Source organism: Phacochoerus africanus, chromosome 5 (assembly GCF_016906955.1).
Source record: "Phacochoerus africanus isolate WHEZ1 chromosome 5, ROS_Pafr_v1, whole genome shotgun sequence".
In the NCBI taxonomy this organism is placed as follows: Eukaryota; Metazoa; Chordata; class Mammalia; order Artiodactyla; family Suidae; genus Phacochoerus; species Phacochoerus africanus.
In genome coordinates, this window is record NC_062548.1 from 104,261,897 (window position 1) to 104,284,449 (window position 22,553).

Consider the following 22,553-nt stretch of genomic DNA (forward strand, 5'->3'; position numbering starts at 1 on the left):
ATCTCAGGATTTACATGGAAGTGGATGAGAATCAGGATGCATTGTCACAGTATGCCTTATGGTAGACAGCTAAATTTTATCATACTTTTTTTGTTATACATTTTATTTTTTATTTTATAAATGATTTTTATTTTTCCATTATAGTTGGTTTACAATGTTCTGACAATTTCTACTGCACAGCAAAGTGACCCAGTCACACATGTATATACATTCTTATTCTCACATTATCCTACAATGTGTTCCATAGTAAGTGACTAGATATACTTCCCTATGTTATACAGCAGGATCTCATTGCTTATCCACTCCAAATGCAAAGGTTTGCATCCATCTATTAACCCCAAATTCACAGTCCATCCCACTCCCTGCCCCTCCTCCTTGACCACCACAAGGCTGTCCTCCAAGTCCATGAGTTTCTTTTCTGTGGTAAGGTTCATTTGTGCCATGTATTAGATTTCAGATATAAGTGCTACCATATGGTATTTGTCTTTCTCTTTCTGACTTACTGCACTTAGTATGAGAGTCTCTGGTTCCATCCATGTTGCTGCAAATGGCATTATTTTGTTCAATTTTATGGCTGAGTAGTATTCCGTTCTATATATATCACATCTTCTTAATCCTTTCATCTGGACATTTAGGTTGTTTCCATGCCTTGGCTACTAGGAAATGTGCTGTAAGAACATATGGGTGCATGTATCTTTTTCAATGAAAGTTTTGTCTGGATATATGCCCAAGAGTGGGCTTGCTGGGTCATATGGTAGTTCTATATTTACTTTTTCAAAGTACCTCCATAGTCGTTGTACCAGTTTACATTCCCACCACAGTGTAGGAGGGTACCCTTTTCTCGACACCCTTGCCAGCATTTGTTACTTGTTGACTTGTTAATCATGGCCATTCTGAGAGGTGTGAGGTAGTACCTCATAGTAGTTTTGATTTGCATTTCTCTAATAATTAGTGATGTTGATCTAAATTTAAATGCTAACCCCTCTACATGTATAGCTGGCAGGTACCCTCTGTATACTCCCTAAAGATAGCACATGTCTGTCAAGATCATTCACCTCCAAATGATTTAACATTTGAAGATCAAAATACAATATCAAATCAGGCCACTTTGAAATATATATGCTTAGATGTCAAGTGAATGTCTTTGATTCACTTTAAACTTAATTGATTCTACAGTCCAGGATACTACCCTTGGAAACAAGTTTCATTAGGCACTTCTATAAAATAACAGACCTTTTGTAGTACAGTTAGGCACTAAACTCAGACCTGAGCATCCACCCCTGACAGGCAGGTGCAGTGGATGTTTTCTGTTGTTTCCATGGTGACATGAAAAGCCCAATGGAAAAAATGAGAGGAAGTTCAAAAATAGTTTCTTTCAAGTAGAACATATACAACTTAATATATATCTGAATATATACTTGATTGACTGGTCAAGGGCCTTAACTGGAATTTGCATCATTACCAAAAAATCCATGTGTATAATGAATGGTATCTTTCAGAGCAAATTTCATGTATATTTCAATGAGAATATACAATGACCACTCTTCTCCTTTTTTTCTTTCCCTTTCCAGCCTGCCTCCCCAGCATCATAAAAGTACCCTCTTAAGAGTTTCTGAACGTTCTCTGATAGGACACAGGATCTGGAGATTTCAACTAGTATGTTGAGTATCCAACAATGGTCATGCCTATCAATAGATGCTAAGTCTCCCTGTGTCACCCACATAAAATAAAAGTTTACTGTTGTCTGAGATCTCCTCAGGCTGTCTTCTTTTTCCAGTCATTTCACATACTGTCTTCTATTTATCTTGCAGAAGTTCATTTCATCATCCACAGTCACATTTCAAAAAACATACTACAGTATCTATTGAGTTGTAATTACTCATGAATGGTTCCATTACAGGACGGTTATTATGCTGCCTTAAATAACTTATTATTTAAGAAAAAGCATGTAAAACTAACAGAAATAATGAGTCTAAAAGCTGGGTTCTGCATTATGGAAAAATATAAGGTAAAGATTTATAACTAACACATCTAAACAAGAAGTTGACTCTATTAAAACCTTGATGGTTATTTGTGTTTATTAGATGTATCTATTTTTATGCTCATAGACAAATAGAGTTTTGGAATCATACAATTTTTTAAAAAGATTCCTCTCACAGATGAAGGAAATGGGATGTATGTGTTATCTTGCTTTCAATCAGAGAATACAAGTGGTTTTTTATTGCTTGTCTTTTATGTTCAAAGAATTAATTTCTACGGTATGATGGAAGATATTTCTATGAGAAAGCAAAAAGCAATTTTTGAACCATTTTCTTTCCTTTATACTTTCAAAATTTGATGTTCACATTTCAGAAAATAAGAAAGAAATGCATAAATAACTAAATAGATAGTATGAAAAGGGTGTAGAAATGAGCTATTTACAACATAAATCATTCCAAGTATTCAAAAAATACATCTAAGCAATTGTTCTAATTATCTCTTTTTCTTCCTTAGAATCCCATTCCCAGAATGCTGACAGTTTTGAAGAGGATGGCACTCTCAGAGGAAGAAAGACTGCTCTTCTATCAAAGTTATCTATGTAGGCCTATTCTTTTAAGACTTTATTTTTCAGAGCAGTTTAAAATTCACAACAAAAATAAACAAGAGGTGCAGAGATTTCCCAAATGCCCCCTGACTCCACACATGCATAGTCTGCTGATTATTGGTACTAATTACCAAATGGCTGCATTGCTACCAAATATCAAGCTATATCACAATCACCCCAGGTCCATAGTTGACATTATGATTCAGTCTTAGTGTTGTACATTCTATGGATTTGGAAAAATGTAAAATAATATAGATATCATTTTAATACCATGAAAGTATTTTTATTGCCCTAAAAATTCTCTTGGCTATTCCTTATGTATCCCTAACCCCCACCTTTATCCCTGGCAACCAACACATCAGTATAATGTCTCCATAACTTTTCCTTTTCCAAAATATCATATAGTTGGTATCATAGAGTATGCAGCCTTTTTCACTTGGAAATATGAGGTTATTTCATATCTTCTCATATCTTCTCATGGCTTGATAGCTTATTTCTTCTTAGCACTGCATAATAGCCCATTATCAGAATGTACCACAGTTTATGTATCCATTCACCTACTGAAGTTCTATGGGTCAATTTCAAGTTTTAGTCATTATGAACAAAACAGCTATAAATATCCATATGCATGTATTTGTGTGGACATGAGGTTTCACCTTCTTCAGGTAAACTACAAGAAATACCATTCTTAAATTTTATGGTAAGAGTGTGTTTAATTTTGTGAGAATCCATCAACCAAACTGTCTTCCAAAGTGGCTGCACTATTTCGCATTTCCTCCAGCAATGAGTGGGAGTTCCTGATGCTTTACTTCATTGCCAGTATTTGGTCTTGTCAGTATTTGGAACAAAATTTGTTCCAAATTTTGACTATTCAGTAGGTATATAGGCAAGCCTATTTTTTTAAAAGAATTCTGCTTATCATGCTCCAAATTAACTAATGGTCTTTTTCTAAGTCAATGAAAATGAAATTCTCAGAACTCTAAGAGTATAATATCTGAGTTAAAAACATATTTCAGGAGTTCCTACTGTGGCACAATTTGTTAAGAATCCTACAGCTGTGGCTCTGGCCATTGTGAAAGTGTTGATTTGATCCCCATCCCTTCACCCCGGGCTGGTGCCCTGGATTAAAGGATCTGGTGTTGCCACAACTGTGGCATAGGTCGCAGCTGAAGTTTGGGTTCAGTCCCTAGCCTGGGACTTTCCATATGCCACAGGTGTGGCCATTAAAAAAAATTAAAAATCCAAGGATTTTTAAAAATACTCAGGATAAAATTAAGTAACTGTCAGAAACTACCCTTCCATGTTTCTCTGACCTTTGTCTGTGAGTTTATTCTTCTTCCTTAACTTCTCTTACTCTCTTCTTTTTTAATTCTTCAATTACATAACCTATACTGGAAATCACTTCTGTTCTTAAAGAGCACAATTAAGGTCTATGAATGGAGCTGCAGCTCCTCTTTCTTGAGCTCTGTCTTCATTTTTAATACCCAAAACAGCTTACAATGATGACATAGTATTATACCTTTTCTGTGTTCATTTAGGCTAGTAACAGATACCTGATAGATAGTATAGAAAAGAGATACAGTCAAAAGATTACTATATACTTATTTTATTGAAACATGATATTTCTTGTGGAATTGGAATGCCCTATACCTTGTACCATATACTCTGAGTGACAGTCTTATCAAGTCCCTATGTTCCTAGATGAAAGAGGCATTATCTCGTGGCAGACTGCCTCGCATGCTCAGAACTGCTGCTGTGGGATTGTCTAAACATCTCCTAACCTTGGACATGCCCCTGCTAGAGCTCCAGTCCAGTTCTAATGGCAGTGGAAAAGAATAAAACATGATGTACATGAGTATTCTTCCTGGGCAGTGAACGGGATAAAAAGAATGAGCATTCACTTGTACCAAATACCTTTAAGAATACAGTTTTTACTTAAACAGGAAAATAGAGTGAAAGGGATCTATAGACTCAACCTGAGCAATTAAATGCTACTTTGTCTATCCAAAGAAAAAGATATTTTAAATAATCAGTGGTGCTCACAAAGTTTTAAAATTCCTTTCAGGATAATTCAGACTAACCAAAACAATAAAACCAAAGGTCACTGAGACAGTTCCATTTTTCAATAACAAGTATTCATTGAAAAGTAATTCAAATAAAATAGTTTGGGGAATGTTTAAGGCACAGATTTTCTTTTTCCTCCACTTCTCCCTCTTTCCCTCTCTTTATCTCTTTTCCTTGCCGCCACTCCCAAGTATACTCTCTAGGCAAGCAAAGGTCCTTGAAAAGAACTTAACAGGCACACAAAAAACGAATGTCAGATGTAGCCACCTCAGCTCAGAGAAGTTCCCCCACGCACACTGGAAGAGCTCATATCTCTGACCAGATAAAAATCCAGTTAAGGAGTCATTTCCAGTGATCTCTTCCAGACGCAAGTAATGTTTATTGGGAAAACTGTATTTTTATAAGAACAGAAAATAGATTTTATCAGTTGTCAGAGGTTGTTGTTTTTATTATTTTGGCAGTGATATTAATGGCTTTTACCTGATAAAGTAGTGTCAGTGCTTTTACCTGACAATTCCATGGATAAAATCAAGTTTGAGTGAGCCCCAAATGCATTTCTAAAGTATTTGTTTTCCCAACCTGCAGCTCCCTGATGATACAGTGGGTAGAAGTATAAATAGCCAACAGATAAAATGTGGCCGATTAGAAGAGAGTCCATGGAAAGTTTCCTCTACTCATAATGTTTTTACTTCTCATCCTTTAAAGGGCTTGCTTTCTGTGCTTAGTCTTGGGAAATGAGCCTAAGAATAAGAATGATTACTTACTTTGCTCTGATCAGTTCTTTTGATGTTACCCTCTATTCCTTAGCTTTAAAATTTTTTCAGTTTAAATTATCAACATATTTATCACTATAACAGCAGCATCAAAAAAATAAGAAAACCAACAAACAATCAGATAGATAGATAGGTAATATACATATGAATACATAGATATACAGAGAGAGAGAGAGAAAGACAACTTCATATGCTAAGAAAAATTCTCTTTAAAGTCTCCTGTATTAGACGTATTCTTACAAAAAGTCCATATAAAGTTAATAGTAATGAGTAACAAGCATTAAGAATCCAAAATATTTTAACTTTATGCAAGTCCTTGTCTACCAGTTTCTGGCTCTCTTTCTTACCTAGGAGCCATGGGAGGGGATCTGGGCTGTTGCTCAATGAAGCTTCTCTCTGATCTTCCCCCAAGTTCTTCTCTACCAGCTTCACCCCTCATGTTCCTTAGTTAGGAAACATTCCCTTTGCCTCATTCCTACCTGAGGAAAGTGTCCAGTTTCCCTGGGTCCTATCCCAGATTAGGAGAACACTTTCCATCTTCTTTCATCAATGCAGAATTCTTAGACATGGTAGAAAAAAAAGGACAGATTTATAGTGAGCCTTTTGAGGTAAAATAAAATCAATTAAACTTGACCCTACAACTGTGGGAGATAGAGAGCAGAAGGAACAGTAAATCAAATATTTTTATTTAATATCTAAGTGGCTATCACGGAAGTTTATGCTATATGCATTTTGCTTTTCAATTTTTTATTATCATTAAAGTATAGTTGAATTACAGTGTTTCGCCAAGTTCTGCTCTACAACAAAGTAACCCAATCACACACATTTTCCTGTGCTGTACAGTAGGCTCCCATAGTATTTTGCTTTTGAAAAATTACCTCAGTAACTATTGGCCCATTGCAAATTGTTCAGGGGGCTGAATCAATATTTGATCTAGTCTAAAGAATCCATCATTAGATAGTAATATTTGTACATGCAAAATATAAATAAAATTGAGTAGTGACTCCATTACTCTATAGGTTTTCTCCCACTTCCCTTCTATTTCAGCCTTTATGCACTCAGATATTAGCAAGAGGCTTTCTCATAGAATACTTTGAAACTGCAATTGTCCTTAACCTTCTTGGACATTTATGATTTTCTAACTGAAATAAATGAACATCTTCATAATTAACTCACATAGTCATCACAATCTCATAATTTTCCTACTTCCTTGTTTTATGGAGTATGGTGCATTTGAATATACTTAAGCTCATTTAAACAGGAAACTATCACCTTGAATAAGGTGTTTGTGGAGGTAAAAAGACTGAATGGCCATGAACCAATGCCTGGAGTTTTTTCATTTCATACAGTGTCACTCATTATGATTGTTACTAAAGTCATTTTAATAGCTAGAGACTAACCTCATCAAGGATCTGGAGTACAGATACTTCTATTCAGTGCTTTTTCTACTTTTATTGCTTTGCTTGTTAGTGGAATTACATATAAGGAAACTGAATTCTTGCTCTGCAAATAGATTCTACTATGTGACCTGGGTCAAATTAACTTCTTCACTTGCAAAACGGGCATAATGGCATAGTCTTCCTAATAGGGTTTTGGTAGGAATTATGTAAGATGACTTAACTCACTTGCCAGCACTTCATAAGCTTTTTAGAAATGTTATCATCATAATCATTACCATTATTCTCTTCACTGATGATCACAGTAATATTTCTTAGTTCTCTGATTGGACTATTCTAATATGATCTAATTCCTGTAAAAGCAAGTCAACAGATAGATCAATTCGTATTGTCCTATCTCTACTCTCACTTGATACATTGCCTATTCTTGTATAACACAAGCTTAAATCAATAATAACCACTTCCCAATTATATTCAATGCACATGCTTTAAAAATGCAATCAGAACAAAGACACATATACCAGCATAGTGATTGCAAGATTGTTCATAATAGAGGGAAAAGCAGTAATTTACAAATAATCTAAATTATCATTGATAAAAATTAAAGATACCAATTATGGTTCATTCTCATAATGAAATACAATATAATTTTTAAGGCCAAAGAAGAGGCTCTGTGTACTTGACATGAAGGAAAAAAACGTGAAATGTTTAGTAAAAATGTTTTAGAAAAGAGTATGCATGCTGTGTTACTATTGATATCTTATATTAAATATAATGAGATATATCATATACAGCATGTGCATATATATTTTATCATATGGGATTACCATATTATGTAAAGATTAATTCTACAGTTCAAAAATATAGAGTACTTTCTTTGATATTTCATGCACTACTGTATTTGTACTGTATGATTTGTGGTCAATAGGGATTTAGGAGTTGTAGCACTTAAAAATCATCATTCTGACCTCCCCATACGGTAACAAAAATAATTCTTATAAATGTAAACTACCCTCTTTGGGTCTCAAGATGCCTCTATTTACTATTTCAACACTTTCTCTAAGGGGCTGACTAATCAAATCCTCAAGGGAAAAAATGAACTTAACAGAAAAGATGGCATACAAAGCAAGAGCAAAAAAAATACATGTAAAGACTATAAGCAAATTTTTTTTTGTCTTTTTAGGGCCATACCTGCAGCAACATCGAGGTTCCCAGGCTAGGGGTTGAATCAGAGCTGTAGCTGCCAGCCCATACCACAGCCACAGCAACACTGGATCTGAGCCACGTGTGCGACCTACACCACAGCTCACCGCAACACCAGATCCTTAACCCACTGAGTGAAGCCAGGGATTGAACCTGCATCCTCATGGATACTAGTCAGGTTAATTACCACTGAGCCATCATGGGAACTCCTATAAGCAAGATTTTATAGAAGCGAATAAAAACTTACAGTTATGACTAGAAAGATTCCTGAGATGCAGAGGTGATTTTTAAAAAACCCACATGGAAGAATAAAGCTAGTAAATCCATATGGTTTCCTTCATATTCCTATGGGCAACACCTACTAAACAAGCATCAAATGAGAACTTAATAATTTTTTTAAATTCTAAATCTTTTTTTAAATCTTCTGTATCTCTCCACTTCCAAAATTTAAGTTAAACAACTCTGCTGTGAAGCTTCATGGATTAACTCAATCCAAGATATTGCACACACAGTCATTTGAAATCTGTACTTTTATATTATTATTTGTACATTAATACCTAACATATGATCCAGAAATCCCACTCCTGGGCTTATATCTGGAGAAAAACATAATTCAAAAATATACATGCACTCCAATGTTCATTGCTCACTGTTTTCAATAGCCAAAATGTGGACGCAACCTAAATGTCCATCGACAGAAGAATGGACAAAGAAGATATGGTACATACATACAATGGATTATTACTCATCCATCAAAAAGAAATAATACCATTTTCAGTAATATGGATGTACCTAGAGATTATCAAACTAAATGAAGTAAGTCAGAAAGAGAAAGACAAATATCATATGATTATCAAACTAAGTGAAGTAAGTCAAAAATACAAAGACAAATATCATATGATATCACTTACATGTGGAATCTAATAAAAACTTATTTATAAAATAGAAATAAACTCAAAGATTTCAAAACCAAGCTTATGGTTACCATAGGTGAAATCATTGGGTGGGAGGAGGAATTGAGATGGTGGAAATAACATAGATACACTATTGTATAAAATAGATGATTTAACAAGAACCTACTATATGGCATGGTAAAATCTACTCAGTAGTGTGTAATAATCTATGTGTGGAAAAAAGAATGGATATATGTATAACTGATTCATTTTGCTGTACACCTGAAACTGATACAATATTATGTCAACTATATGCCAATAAAAGTTTTTAAAATAATATAATTCAAAATAAAAAGATTGTTTTTATTATGAGTGTTATTATACGACAGCCTATATCCATTGAAATTGTGATTAATTTTTTTTATTTATTTATTTTTGGTCTTTTTGTCTTTTTAGGGCTGCACCCATGGCATATGGAGGTTCCCAGGCTAGGAGTCAAATCAGAGCTGTAGCCACCAGCCTACACCACAGCCATAGCAACACAGGATCTGAGCCGAGTCTGCAACCTACACCATAGCTCACGGCAACACCAGATCCTTAACCCACTAAACAAGGCCAGGGATCAAACCCACATCCTCATGGATGCCAGTCAGGATTGCTAACTGCTGAGCCACGATGGCGACTCCTAAATTTTTTTAAGTTCAAGAAAAATATTATATTATTCAACCTAGGCCACTATAAATATTTTGTCCTATTTTTTTCTAAATGTATTTACATTTCACAGGTTTGGACTTTCTTTCAGTTTTATATCATTTTCAAAGTGAATGTAAAATTTCCTCTTATTATTACAGCTCATGTATCTGCATATTAAAATGGACTTAACATAATTTAATAACTAATAAATTTTGTTTGCATATGCTTTTACCATTATTTTTGTTAAATAGTTTGGTTCTATATTTTTCACTATTATAATAATATTTCTGCATAAAGTCTTCTTGAAAAATTAAAAGTGCTTTATATCAAATAATGTTCCAGAAATGGCCAAAGTATATCTAAATTTTAAAGATCTTAATATATGCCTCCAAATTTCTTTCCAAAATGATTTGCCTATTTAAACTACATGGCTGCACTTGCCTCTGTGTAATTGATTTTCAAGGTTCTCAAGAAATTTTAAAATCTCTCTTAAAACAAGAAATATTCTCATTATTTTTATCACTGAATATTTTGTGTATCTTGCCTTTATACACAATGGTATTTTGTCAATACCATACACTGATGCATTACCCTGAGAATACATTCAGTTAGAGCATAATACAAAAAACAGCTGAGAAGAAAAAGTAAACTTTATCTTTGTATGTCTCTGCCTGCCACTACCAATTTTTCATTAAAAAAAAAAATTAATAAATGAAAGCAGAGACATAGGCAGGTAATAAAGAAAGAAGTTAGAACATTGAGAAGTATATATTATATTGATGAATTGCTATAATTAATGTTTTAAATGTATGCATATAATTAGATTTAAATCATATAGTGCAAGAAAAGATTTTAGTATATTGAATAAAAGCTCCACATGAGCATGCTTTATTACTTAGAATGAAATACAAGTGAAAAGAAATCCAAAGAAATTTAAGAGTAGTTGTATAAAGAAGAGGTAAAAGTTTTTATCAATATTAAAATATTTTTATTTTCACAGAAAGCTGAAGAACAACATAAACCAAGTGGGAGTTTCAGCTGCAACAATGACCCACTGCAGATTTCTACCACTGCACCAAAACCATCACAATAACAAAGTATCTCATATTATTAACATAGAGATATACAGTTAACTTAATAAATAACGTGATAAGAATCCTTGGCCTAATGCTAAAAAATAAAAAGTGAGTAAGATGAGATTAGAAATATCATAGTAACCTAGGTGTCTGAGAGTGGAGCACTGGGATGTTGAAAAGTGAAAATGAGTTTTAGCTGGTCCAGTAACAAAAATCTCATCTTGACAAAAGAACTGAACCAACTGAAAAAGAGGAAAAAAACGAAGAACCAGCTAAGAAAATAAAAAGTGAGGATCATGGCTTATATCTTTAAGAAAATGGACTCCATTTTTTTTTTTCTTTTTAGGGCCTCACCCATGGTATTTGCAAGTTTCTAGGCTAGGGGTCGAGTCAGAGCTGCAGCTGCAGGTCTACAACACAGCCACAGGATCCAAGCCACATCTGCAACCTATGCCACAGCTTTCAGCAACACTAGATCCTTAACCCACTGATCAAGGCTGAGGCTGAAATCCACATCCTCATGGATACTAATTGAGTTTTTAACCCACTGAGCCACAACATTAACTCCATGAACTCCAAATATTGATTCTCAGAATTATGTCAGTCACAAAAGGCACAGAACTAGTAGAAAGCATTACACAAGGCAGAAACTGTTTCTGAAACACTCACAGCATGAAAGAGCAAAGCAAAATTCTTGTTTTATACACAAAGCTCTCCCAGGGGGAAAAAAGAAAAAAGAAAAACATGCATGCCAGTTCCCTAGTTCAAAAATTCACCAATTAATGTATTCTCCTGTTCCTGAGATGATTAAATGCGGGGAGGAGGGGCACACAGGAATTTCATCTTAGTGGAACTTTCTCCATCTAGAAGAAAATATCAAGTGTAGGAAAAAAGTGTGCTTCCCACCGAATATCCTCAACCTCTTGGTTCCATTTTTTTCCTTCAGATTTAACCATTATAATAGCTACCCGGTGAAATCCAAATCCATCAGAGCAGTCCTGGCACTAAGCATTCATCATACCTGAACCCCTAGTGACATCTAATCTCCTATTTTAGAAAATCATATTTGAGACATTGCTGTCATCTTAAAATATTTAGAAATTTGTTCCATCAGAGCTTCACTTATCTCTAAAGAGCAGGTTTTTTCTATCCTGCTCCACAGTGAATACATTTACTATGGAATTACTTCAGCCTGTCAAACCTGCCCCTAAGGAAGTTTTGCATCTTGTCTTTATATTATATTCAACTCACTTTTATTAGATTCCTTAACAGGAGTGCTTGGGGAGTTCTATCTTGCACACAGCAGAAACGAATCTGACTAGGAACCAGGAGGTTGGGGGTTCAATCCCTGGCCTTGCTCAGTGGGTTAAGGAACCAGCATTGCTATGAGCTGTGGTGTAGGTTGCAGAGGCAGCTCAGATCTGGCATTGCTGTGGCTGTAGCATAGGCCGGTGGCTTCAGTTCCAGTTAGACCCCTAGCCTGGGAACCTGTATATGCCATGGATGCAGCCCTAAAATGACATACATACATACATACATACATACATACATAAAATAAAGGAGTGCTTGGGACGCTTCTGAAATGTATGACCTAGCTACGTCCCATTCCTCTCTCATGTACTCTTTTTCATTCTTTCTGCAATGATTGGAGGTTCCCTAGTGTATTATTTAATTATATTTTACCTGCAGATTAATGTTGGCCAAGGGGAGAGGAATAATGGGGAACTGCTGCTAATCAGTATGGGATTTTTGTTAAGGAGATTGATGAAAGTGTTCTGGGATTAGGTAATGACAGTGGTCACCTAACTTTGTGAGTATACTAAAAACTACTGAATTGTATACTTTAAAAGGGTGAATGTTATGGTATTATATACATACTCACAGTCAACTGATTTACTTTTATTTGATTGATTTTCAAACTGTTAATAAAAATAATCTGCAACAACCTTAAAACAGCTTTTTCTGAGAGTTCCTGTCATGGCTCAGTGGAAACAAATCTGACTAGTATCCATGAGGACGCTGGTTTGATCCCTGGCCTTGCTCAGTGGGTTAAGGATCCAGCGTTGCCATGAACTATGGTGAGGTCTCAGAGGTAGCTCAGATCTGGTATTGCTGTGGCTGTGGCGTAGGCCAACAGCTACAGCTCCGATTCTATCCCTAGCCTGGGACCCCCATATGCTGTGGGTGAGGGCCTAAAAAAACAAACAAACAAAAATGCTTTTTCTGTATTCTGAGTATGAAGAAATATATACTTATGAAAAGAAGAGCCAGTTTGTTTTTTTTTTCTCATTACTGGCAACAGGAGTTACTAATATAGAAAGGGGGAAAACAAATATTTCCTGTGGTGTTGTATTGGAATTAATACAAATTCAGTTATTTCAGATATAAGTAGAGGAATAGATAAGTACATCTGTAAATGTATAGGTGTGCGCGTGCACGTGTGTGTGTGTGTATGCATATATCTTATAGTTCTTTCTACTAAGTGGCCCTAGAGGAAATGACAAAGCAGTAACAATGAATACATTTATTCCCCAGACTTTAGTTTATAAATGTCATTCTCTACTAAAAGGAACTAGGACTCACTGAAGTAAATACTAATCTCAGGTCTGGGACAGAGAAAATCCAACATGATTCCAGAACATTTTCACTATAAATTAAAAATATGCAGAGTTCTGACTAGTATCCATTAGGATGCGGTTCAATCCCTGGCCCTCACTCACTGGGTTAAGGATCTGGTGTTGCTGTAAGCTGTGGTGTAGGTTCACAGGCAGGTTTATATTTGGCATTGCCGTGGCAGTGGCTAGGCCAGCAGCTACAGCTCTGATTCAACCCCTAGCCCAGAAACTTCCATATGCTGCAGGTGCGGCCCTAAAAAGCAAATAAATAAATAAATAATATGCAATAAATGATAAAGGTAAGAAAAAAGATTGTAAAAGTTCCCAATAGCCAAATCTAGTCAACATCATAATAATAACAATAAATAACTCTGAGTAAAATAGAAATCCATGAATCTATATAAATATTCAAAAATAAACTAACCCATAAAAGACAGGAGAGACCAGAGATCTCTGTCAATAGAATGAAAAATAATAAATGGAAGAAATGATAGAGTTAGAAATCATTATCAAAAGTTTGCTAAATTTAAATTATCACAACCTTATGATTCAACTACACTTCAATAAAACTTCAAAAAATGAAAAAAAAAGTTAGCTAAATTTAGTGGGTGAAAGTTTAATGAGGAAAAGGATGTTTACATATTCTTAAGTTGCCTACTCACAAGTTATAGATTTATTATAAATTTGTTATAAATGGAAAAACAATTTATAGTGAAGAAACCTCACAACCACCACCTGAACACATGACCAAAGGTAACATTATCAATATTGGAACAATTCGACATTATAGGTCTTCTTCCATGAGAGGTGAGAATTACACAGCATCATTTTTGTGGTATTCTTGCAAGAAAAAACACACATAACCTAAATCAAATCACAAGGAAACACTCAAGGTGCAGAATAATCTATAAAATTATTATTATTATTACCACCTATTTTTTTTAAAAGGAAAAGGTCAAGAAAAACCGAGAATCTTTTCCAGATTAATGGAGGTGAACTTGCATGATAAGTAAAATGCAAGATGTGATCTAGGTTATTTTTTTTCTTTGTCTTTTTGTCTTTTTAGTGTCACACCCATGGCACATGGAAGTTCCTGGGCTATAAGTCAAATCAAAGCTACAGCTGCCAGCCTACACCACAGCCACAGCAATACAGGATCTGAGCCTCATCTGGAAATTACACCACAGCTCACCTCAATACCAGATCCTTAACCACTGAGAGAGGCCAGATATCAAAACCACGTCCTCATGGATACTAGTCTAGCTTGTTAACCACTGAGACATGACAGGAACTGCCGATGTAATCTAGTTTGGATGCCTTGCTGAGAGTAGAAAAACTATGAAAAACATTATAGGGACAATTAGCAAAATTTTAATATGTACTCTGGATTAGATAATATATTGTAACAATGTTCAAATTATTGATTTTTATAAGTATTTAGGGGTAGAGATATAAAGCCTCCCATTGGCTTTCAAATGATTCAAAAGAAAAAAAAATGTGCATACCTTGGAATGTGGTGACAAATACTTATGAATAGATGTTTGCATGTGTGTGTGTGTGTGTGAAGAGGTAGAAGACACTACAGCAAATGAGGCAAAACATAGCACTTGCTAAATCTGGGTTTAAAGTATCAGGAAACATTCTACACATCTGAAATCATACCAAAAGAAAAATTTACAAACAAAAATATAATAATTTGCAGAGAAATAAACAAGGTAAACATTCCAAAATACAAATTATAGTTTGTACTAGTACTAAAAAGTGTAGGTAACTTTTCTTGCTTCCATTTCTCTGATTTTACTCATATCCCTCTTCAAAATACACTGTAGGAGTTCCCAAGGGGCCTAGTGGTCAAGGATTTGGCATTGTCATTGCTCTGGCTTTGGTTCAATCCCTAGCCCAGGAATCCGCATGCCATGGTTGTGGCAAAAAAAGTATGTTGTAAATAATCTACTGAAAAATTAATGGTGCTGGAGCATATAGCTTTCTTCTAAGCTCTGTTCAACCTTCAACTCGACTCTTACAGTAAAATGCGGCATTGCCAGATATATTTCAATTTCTCTTTTATTATTTATTTGTTATTATTTGTTTTTAACTTTTTCTTTTTTATTGATTTAGGTCTTTCTACTGCAGTATTTCAGATACTCAGCCTTTGGTGGAAACTTTTTTGCTAACCTACATGAAACATGAATTAACAGCTTTCTTTTCTTGAAAGAATAAAATTCTTAATTTATTTTGGAGATTGACAATAAAGGACAGAAGATGTCAACAGAAACCATGATTTCAGAGACAAAAGATACTTGAACTGAAGCTATCTATATTGCTCCATGTCAATTCACTCTTGGCTATACACTTTATTTATTCCACTAAATCAAACTTGTACTGTCAGATGTACAAGGTAAATCCACAATTCTCTTCCTTTTATTCTCTAGGCACATATTCTCTTAGGAATTCATATTCCTAAGAGAATATGTGCCTAGATCCAAGTCTCAGAGATGCTTAAACTCTGTGCTTATCTGTTTTGATCTTCTCAGGAACACACCTGAACTTCAGTTACAGAAAGCTGATAGATAGTACTACCTCATTTTACCTAAGAGACTTGAGCATTCTGGATTTTGCTACCTGCCTTCGAGGGGAAGGAATTGGTGTCTGCTGCTGCAACCAATTCCCCACAGGATACAGAGGGATGACCGTATTTCAAAATTGGCAATATACAAAGTTTTTGTTTTGTTTTGTTTGTCTTTTTGCCGTTTCTTGGGCTGCTCCCACGGCATATGGAAATTCCCAGGCTAGGAGTCCAATCGGAACTATAGCCACCGGCCTATGCCAGAACCACAGCAGTGCAGGATGGGAGCCGCATCTGCAACCTACACCACAGCTCACGGAAACACCGGATCCTTAACCCACTGAGCAAGGCCAGGGATTGAACCCGCAACCTCATGGTTCCTAGTCAGATTCATTGGCCACCACTGAGCCACGACGGGAACTCTATAGACAAAGCTTTTAGAAGCATTTAGGAAGATGTCCACAAAATAGGGGAACATCATTTCTTTATAGCCATTTTTGAAAATGCAATTATTCTACTGAATTTTTGGTGACATTAGACTGAAAGTCCTATCTCACCTAGGGCAAGGATTACTTTTTTAAAAAGCAAGAATTATTTTTATTCAAAAAGTCTGTAATTGCATTTTTAAATCAAAAAAACAAAATGATTGGTCCTAATTTCTAAATTAATCCCCTTAGGCAAAAAGTCACTGAAGTTAGAGAAAAGATAGTACTAAGGGAGAAATTGATATTTCTGGTGCTAATAAAAAGTGATTTGCTTAGGGTCTGGTCTCCACCAATGAGAACACATTTTATTTTATTTTACTTTATTTTATTTTATTTATTAACAGAGGCCTATTTACAGTGGTAATGATTGCGGTTTTGTAGATAATTATCATTTTCTACATTATTGCCATCCAGTAATCTTTTTTTTTTTACTTTTTTTTTCTTTCCCCAATACATTATTTTTTTTCCTACTATACAGCATGGTGACCCAGTTACACATTCATGTATACATTATTTTTTCTCACCTTGTCATGAAAAAATGCTCAACATCACTGATTATTAGAGAAATGCAAATCAAAACTACCATGAGATACCACCTCACACCAGTCAGAATGGCCATCATTAATAAGTCCACAAATAACAAGTGCTGGAGGGGCTGTGGAGAAAAGGGAACCCTCCTGCACTGTTGGTGGGAATGTAAGCTGGTACAACCACTATGGAGAACAGTATGGAGGTACCTTAGAAAACTATCCATAGAACTCCCATATGACCCCGCAATCCCACTCTTGGGCATATATTTGGATAAAACTTTCCTTAAAAACGACACATGCACCCACATGTTCATTGCAGCCCTATTCACAATAGCCAAGACATGGAAACAACCCAAATGTCCAATCATCTTTTAATTCCAAAAGTTGATAAGGAATTAAATTCTTGCCATTGCACCAGGTATTTGGAAGAAAGTATTGAAGTGTGTCTCCTGTGTGTGTCTGTGTGTTTGTGTGTCTGTGTGTGTGGTAGAGATACAAAAGAGAAATTAGAAATGACTTCGTACTTCATAATAGGGAAATTAGTAACTATGTGGATAATGTCTCTGTTCCCCAAAGGTAACATTATGACCACTATTCCAAGAGCTATGGGTACACATCAAGCATTAGAGACCCAGAAATTATAGATACTGATCTGAATAAATGAAGGGAAAATGTCATTCTCAGAGAACAGAGCCAATGGTCTACTTCTCAGAATAGTGACAATATTATTTTCCTCTATCAATGTCTCTTTGGTGTCTCTTTTCTTTTAGGTAAAGGATTATGATGATCAGATCACAAAAATAAAATCTATCCAAATGGCACTGAGATATTTTGGGGGCTAGGCCAGAGGAAAAATGAGATGTTATGGTTGGTGGTGAGTATACTTTAACTTCTTAATGGCAAGATAATTATCTGGTGAATAGAAGGTTCCATGGCAGTTCCAGTATGCCCTGGCAGGAATTATTCTGGGGGAGTAATAGTGTTTGTATTTTCATCCTTAATGTATGGTTCTCTTAGATTTGGTCATCCATATCCTTGGTACAGTTGGATTTTAGCCTATTGTCACTTTATCATGCAGTACCTATTTTAAATAATAAAAAAGGAAAATGATATTTATCTAGCATTAATTGTGTGCCAAAACAGATCTGCCATGAGACATATATTATCTCATTGAGCAAGGCAGAATAATGACCCCACAAAGATGTCTCGTTCATAATTCTTATAAACTGTGAACATGTTACCTTACATGGCAAAAACTATTTTGCAGGTTGATTAAATTAAGAATCTTCAGATGGAGAGAGAATCCTGCATTATCTGGATGGACCCATTCTAATCCTGCATCCTTACAAATGGAGAACATTTTATTGTTGGTCAGAGGGATGCAAGTACAAGGCATTTATCTTGCTGGCTTTGAAGCTGGAGGGAGGAGGCCATGAGTCAAGGAATAGGGCAGCTTTCAGAAACTGGAAATGTAAAGGATATAGACCTACCAAAAGGAATGCAACTCTGTAAACATGTTGATGTTAGCCCAATGAGATTTGTGTCAGAATATCCACCATTAGAACAATAAGATTATACATTTGCATCGTTTAAGTCATTAAATTTGGGTTAATTTGTAACAGCATCATTAGGAAAACAAATAGTAATGAAATTTCCACAATTTTAATTTATGTATATAGCATTTTGTCTATTTTGCAGATATTGAAAATGAAGCAAAGAAGGAATTCTCTTGTGGTGCGCAAGTTAAGCCACTGGCACTGCAGTGGCTTGGGTTGCTGCTGTGGAATGGGTTTGATCCCTGGCCCAGGAATGTCCACATGCCACAGCCACATCCAAAAATAAATGAAGCAAAGAATAACTGATATTACTTGTCAAAGGACACTTAAGTAACCAGCTGCTAAGCTGGAATTAATACCTAGACTGTGCAACTCTACAGTCTTTTAAGAATGTCAGGTTGTTCATATGTGATGAAAACTAGGTATCCTTTCATCTTCTAATAAATATATTAGCTAAAAAATTATAAAATCAATGATTCAAATATACATACAATATGGTTATACTATTTCCATTGCTCAAAAAAATGAAAACAATAGATGAGAGAAAAACTTTAATCATTAAAGTTATCTAGGATAGTCAGTCTCACTATGGAAAGGATTTTTAATAGATTAATTGGATTTTTAATTTAAGAATGAAGAATTAAAAAGAGTTTCCATCATGGCTCAGTGGTTAATGAACCCGACTAGTATCGATGAGGCCGCAGGTTCAATCCCTGGCCTCACTCAGCCGATTAAGGATCCAGCATTGCTATGAGCTGGGGTGTAGGTCGAGATGTAGCTCAGATCCCATGTTGCTGTGGCTGTGGTGTAGGCCCACAGCTACAGCTCCAATTTGACCCCTAGCTTGGGAACTTTCATATGCTGCAGGTACGGCCTTAAAAAACTTAAAAAAAAAGAATGAATAATAGAATTTATGTAATCAAAAAGAAAGAAAATACCTAGAGTTAATGAGTATGTGGGGAAGTTGGAGCCCTCAGACCTTACGGTGGGAATGTCAAAGAATGCAGCGCTTGTGAAATTCTTTGGGAATCCCACAAAAGTTAAATGTAGAATTACCACAGGACTCAGGAATGCTACTCCTAGATAAATATCCAAGAGAATTAAAAATATATGTCCACATAAAAACTTGTACACAAATATTCATTGTAGCATTATTCATAATGGCCAGAAAGTGCAAACCACCTAATTGTTCATCAACTGATAAATACTAAAGAAAATGTAATACGTCCCTGTAATGAAATGTTAGCCATAAAAAGAAATAAAAGTGTAGATTTGTGATACAACATGGATGACCTTGAATATATTATTCTAAGTTGAAAAAGACAAACAGAAAAGGCCACCTATTATATGATGTTTATATAAAGTGTCTAGAATTGGAGACTCCATAGAGACAGAATATCGGTTAGTAGTTGCCAGGGGCTGGGGAGAAGAGTAATGTGGAGTGACTAATAATAGGTGTGGGCTTTCCTCGGGGGATGGTGAAAATGTTCTGAAACTAGATAGTGGTGATGGTGGCCCAACATTATGAATACATTAAAAACACTAAAAAGATAATAAATGTTATGATATGTGAATTATAACTCAAGGGGAAAAAAATTAAAGGGATGCCTTTGGAAAACCCAACACAAAAAGGTGGATGCACGAGCTGAAAATTTTACAAGCATTTTTCATCATGAATGCCAACCCCTCTAGTCTGAACAAGTTGTAGTCATCATATTTATATTTAATATCATCTCACTAAGAATATAATCAAGGCCACTCTGAATTAAATTTGAATCATTACAGTGTCAATAAATGGGTTTACAATGTATTTGTGATTTCTAAATACCAGGATATAACTACAGGGAAATTAGACACAAATTGATGTAAGCTAAATTTATAAATGCAAATGCATTCACATTTAAGGTTAATACTTTGTCCTTCCCTGAAATTGTCTTGCTTGACTTCAATATCCTACTGTTTTACTCTCTCAGGATTTACTAGCATACTATATAAAGGCTTGATTTCTAAAACAATGTTATTTATTCTAGAAAATCTGCATGCACTGTATCACATGAAATTTTAATTGAGACATACATTGTATAATAAATGATGTCGCCTGGCATTGTTCTATTTGCTTACATAACAGTATTTCAATTGACTATACTCATTCATTGTTAATCAGCTTCTTACCAAAGGGTACTGGCAGAGTTTCCATGATCTTTTTAGCAAATAAAATAATGGAATTTAAGGAAACTTAAGGCACTCTGAAGTGAAAATTCCCAGAACGATTACAGTATTTAAGTATAAAATCAGTCTATTTTTGGATGCTGGGTCATCCCCTTAAAATCAAAGGAAAATCTGCCAACATGCTAAGTGCACATACATCATCAGCGGGAAGGGGACCCACAGGAATCTCTACACAGACCAGGCCAGAAGCTCTCTGTAAACAATCAAGCTTTCTAGAGAATATGTTTGTGAAAGTTTATTTTTTTATTCCACAGAATTTTTTTTTGTTTATGAATCAGAGATATGTGAGGATTTCAAATGTAATCCTTAGCCATCTCCCTCTTGTCTTTATTAATTGCAAATTTAGCCGCAAATTTAGAGTTTGACAACACATATTTCAATTTTAATTGTAATTTTCAGGTCACTGATAGTATTCCACAAATTTCTCTTGTTTCATAGGCCACAAAACCCGAATTCTAGGTTTTTCATTTGGTACCCTCTGTCTTTCCAGAGTTGTAATGAATAGCTTTTGTTCCGTGTGTGAAACACTAGGGAAAATATACCAAGGCATGGAATTCTTTTTTTTTTTTTTTTTTAGGGCCACACCCATGGCATATGGAAGTTCCCAGGCTAGGGGTCGAATCAGAGCTGCAGCTGCCAGCCTACACCACAGCCACGCTGGATTTGAGATGCATCTGCTCAAGGCAGCACTGGATCCGCAATCCACTGAGCAAGGCCAGGGATAGAACCTGTGTCCTCACGGATACTAATTAAGTTCTCTACCACTGAGCCACAATAGGAACTCCAAGGCTTGGAATTCTAATTCTTACTGGGGGGCAGGACCTGACGTTAACAATTCAAGAGAATGGTTGAATTGTTTTGACTGTTAATTAAAACATGAGCTTTCCTCTATATTATTAAATAATCTTAAAAGCTTTTTTTTAGTTGCTTCAAAATACGTAGATAGTTTCATATTTATTTCACCATTTACCTTCTCTTGGGGCATGGGCTTATTTCCAATTTTGGACGTTATTTTAAAAACTGTCATGGAAATCTCTGTTACATAAACATCTATCACCATATCTGATTGATGATTTCTTTAGTAAATTCTAGAAGAAATGAACTTACCCAAAATGTATGAACACTTAAAAGACTCAATAAAATTATAAACTTTTTTCCAGACAGTTTACACCAAGTTAAAACCCCACTACTAATACATAAGATTACCCTTTTTACCCCACTGTAAACAATCCTAGGCTTATGCTTATTAATTTTATGAGCAAAAAAAAAATGGGAGAAAAGCGCTATACTGTTTTACTTTTAATTTTTGTTACACACTATATTGAACATATCACATATTTATTTTCCCATATGAATTAACCATTAATATCTTTTGCCAAGTTTTATATTAGATTCCAATTTTGAAGCCTCTTTTTCTATGGTTGTTAAATCTCAGCCAAAGTCATGCAAACATTCTCCCAATGTATTGTCATTTCATTCAGTTGTTTTAGCTGTGTAAATGTTTTATGTTTATCATAGATTAAATTTTTGTATATATTGATTTATTCTGTTATCTGTATTTTAAATTTGTTTTTATTATTTTATTAAATATTTATTCTTATTTTTATATTCACATATATATTTAATGTATATTATTTTTTGTGTATGCTTATTTTTATATTATCATATTTTGTGTATATTTTAGGTAGTATAATTTTGTTAGGTAGTAAACTCTATGCATTTTTCCTTTGATATTTCATTAACCGAGAAAATTTCCTTACTATAAAATCATTACTTCCATTTTCTTCTAGATTATTACTTTTCTTAAAATTAGGACTTTAATAACTCCAATGTATATTTTATTATATACAGTGAAGGAACAAGAGTTATCAAAATTTTTTCCCTAAAAT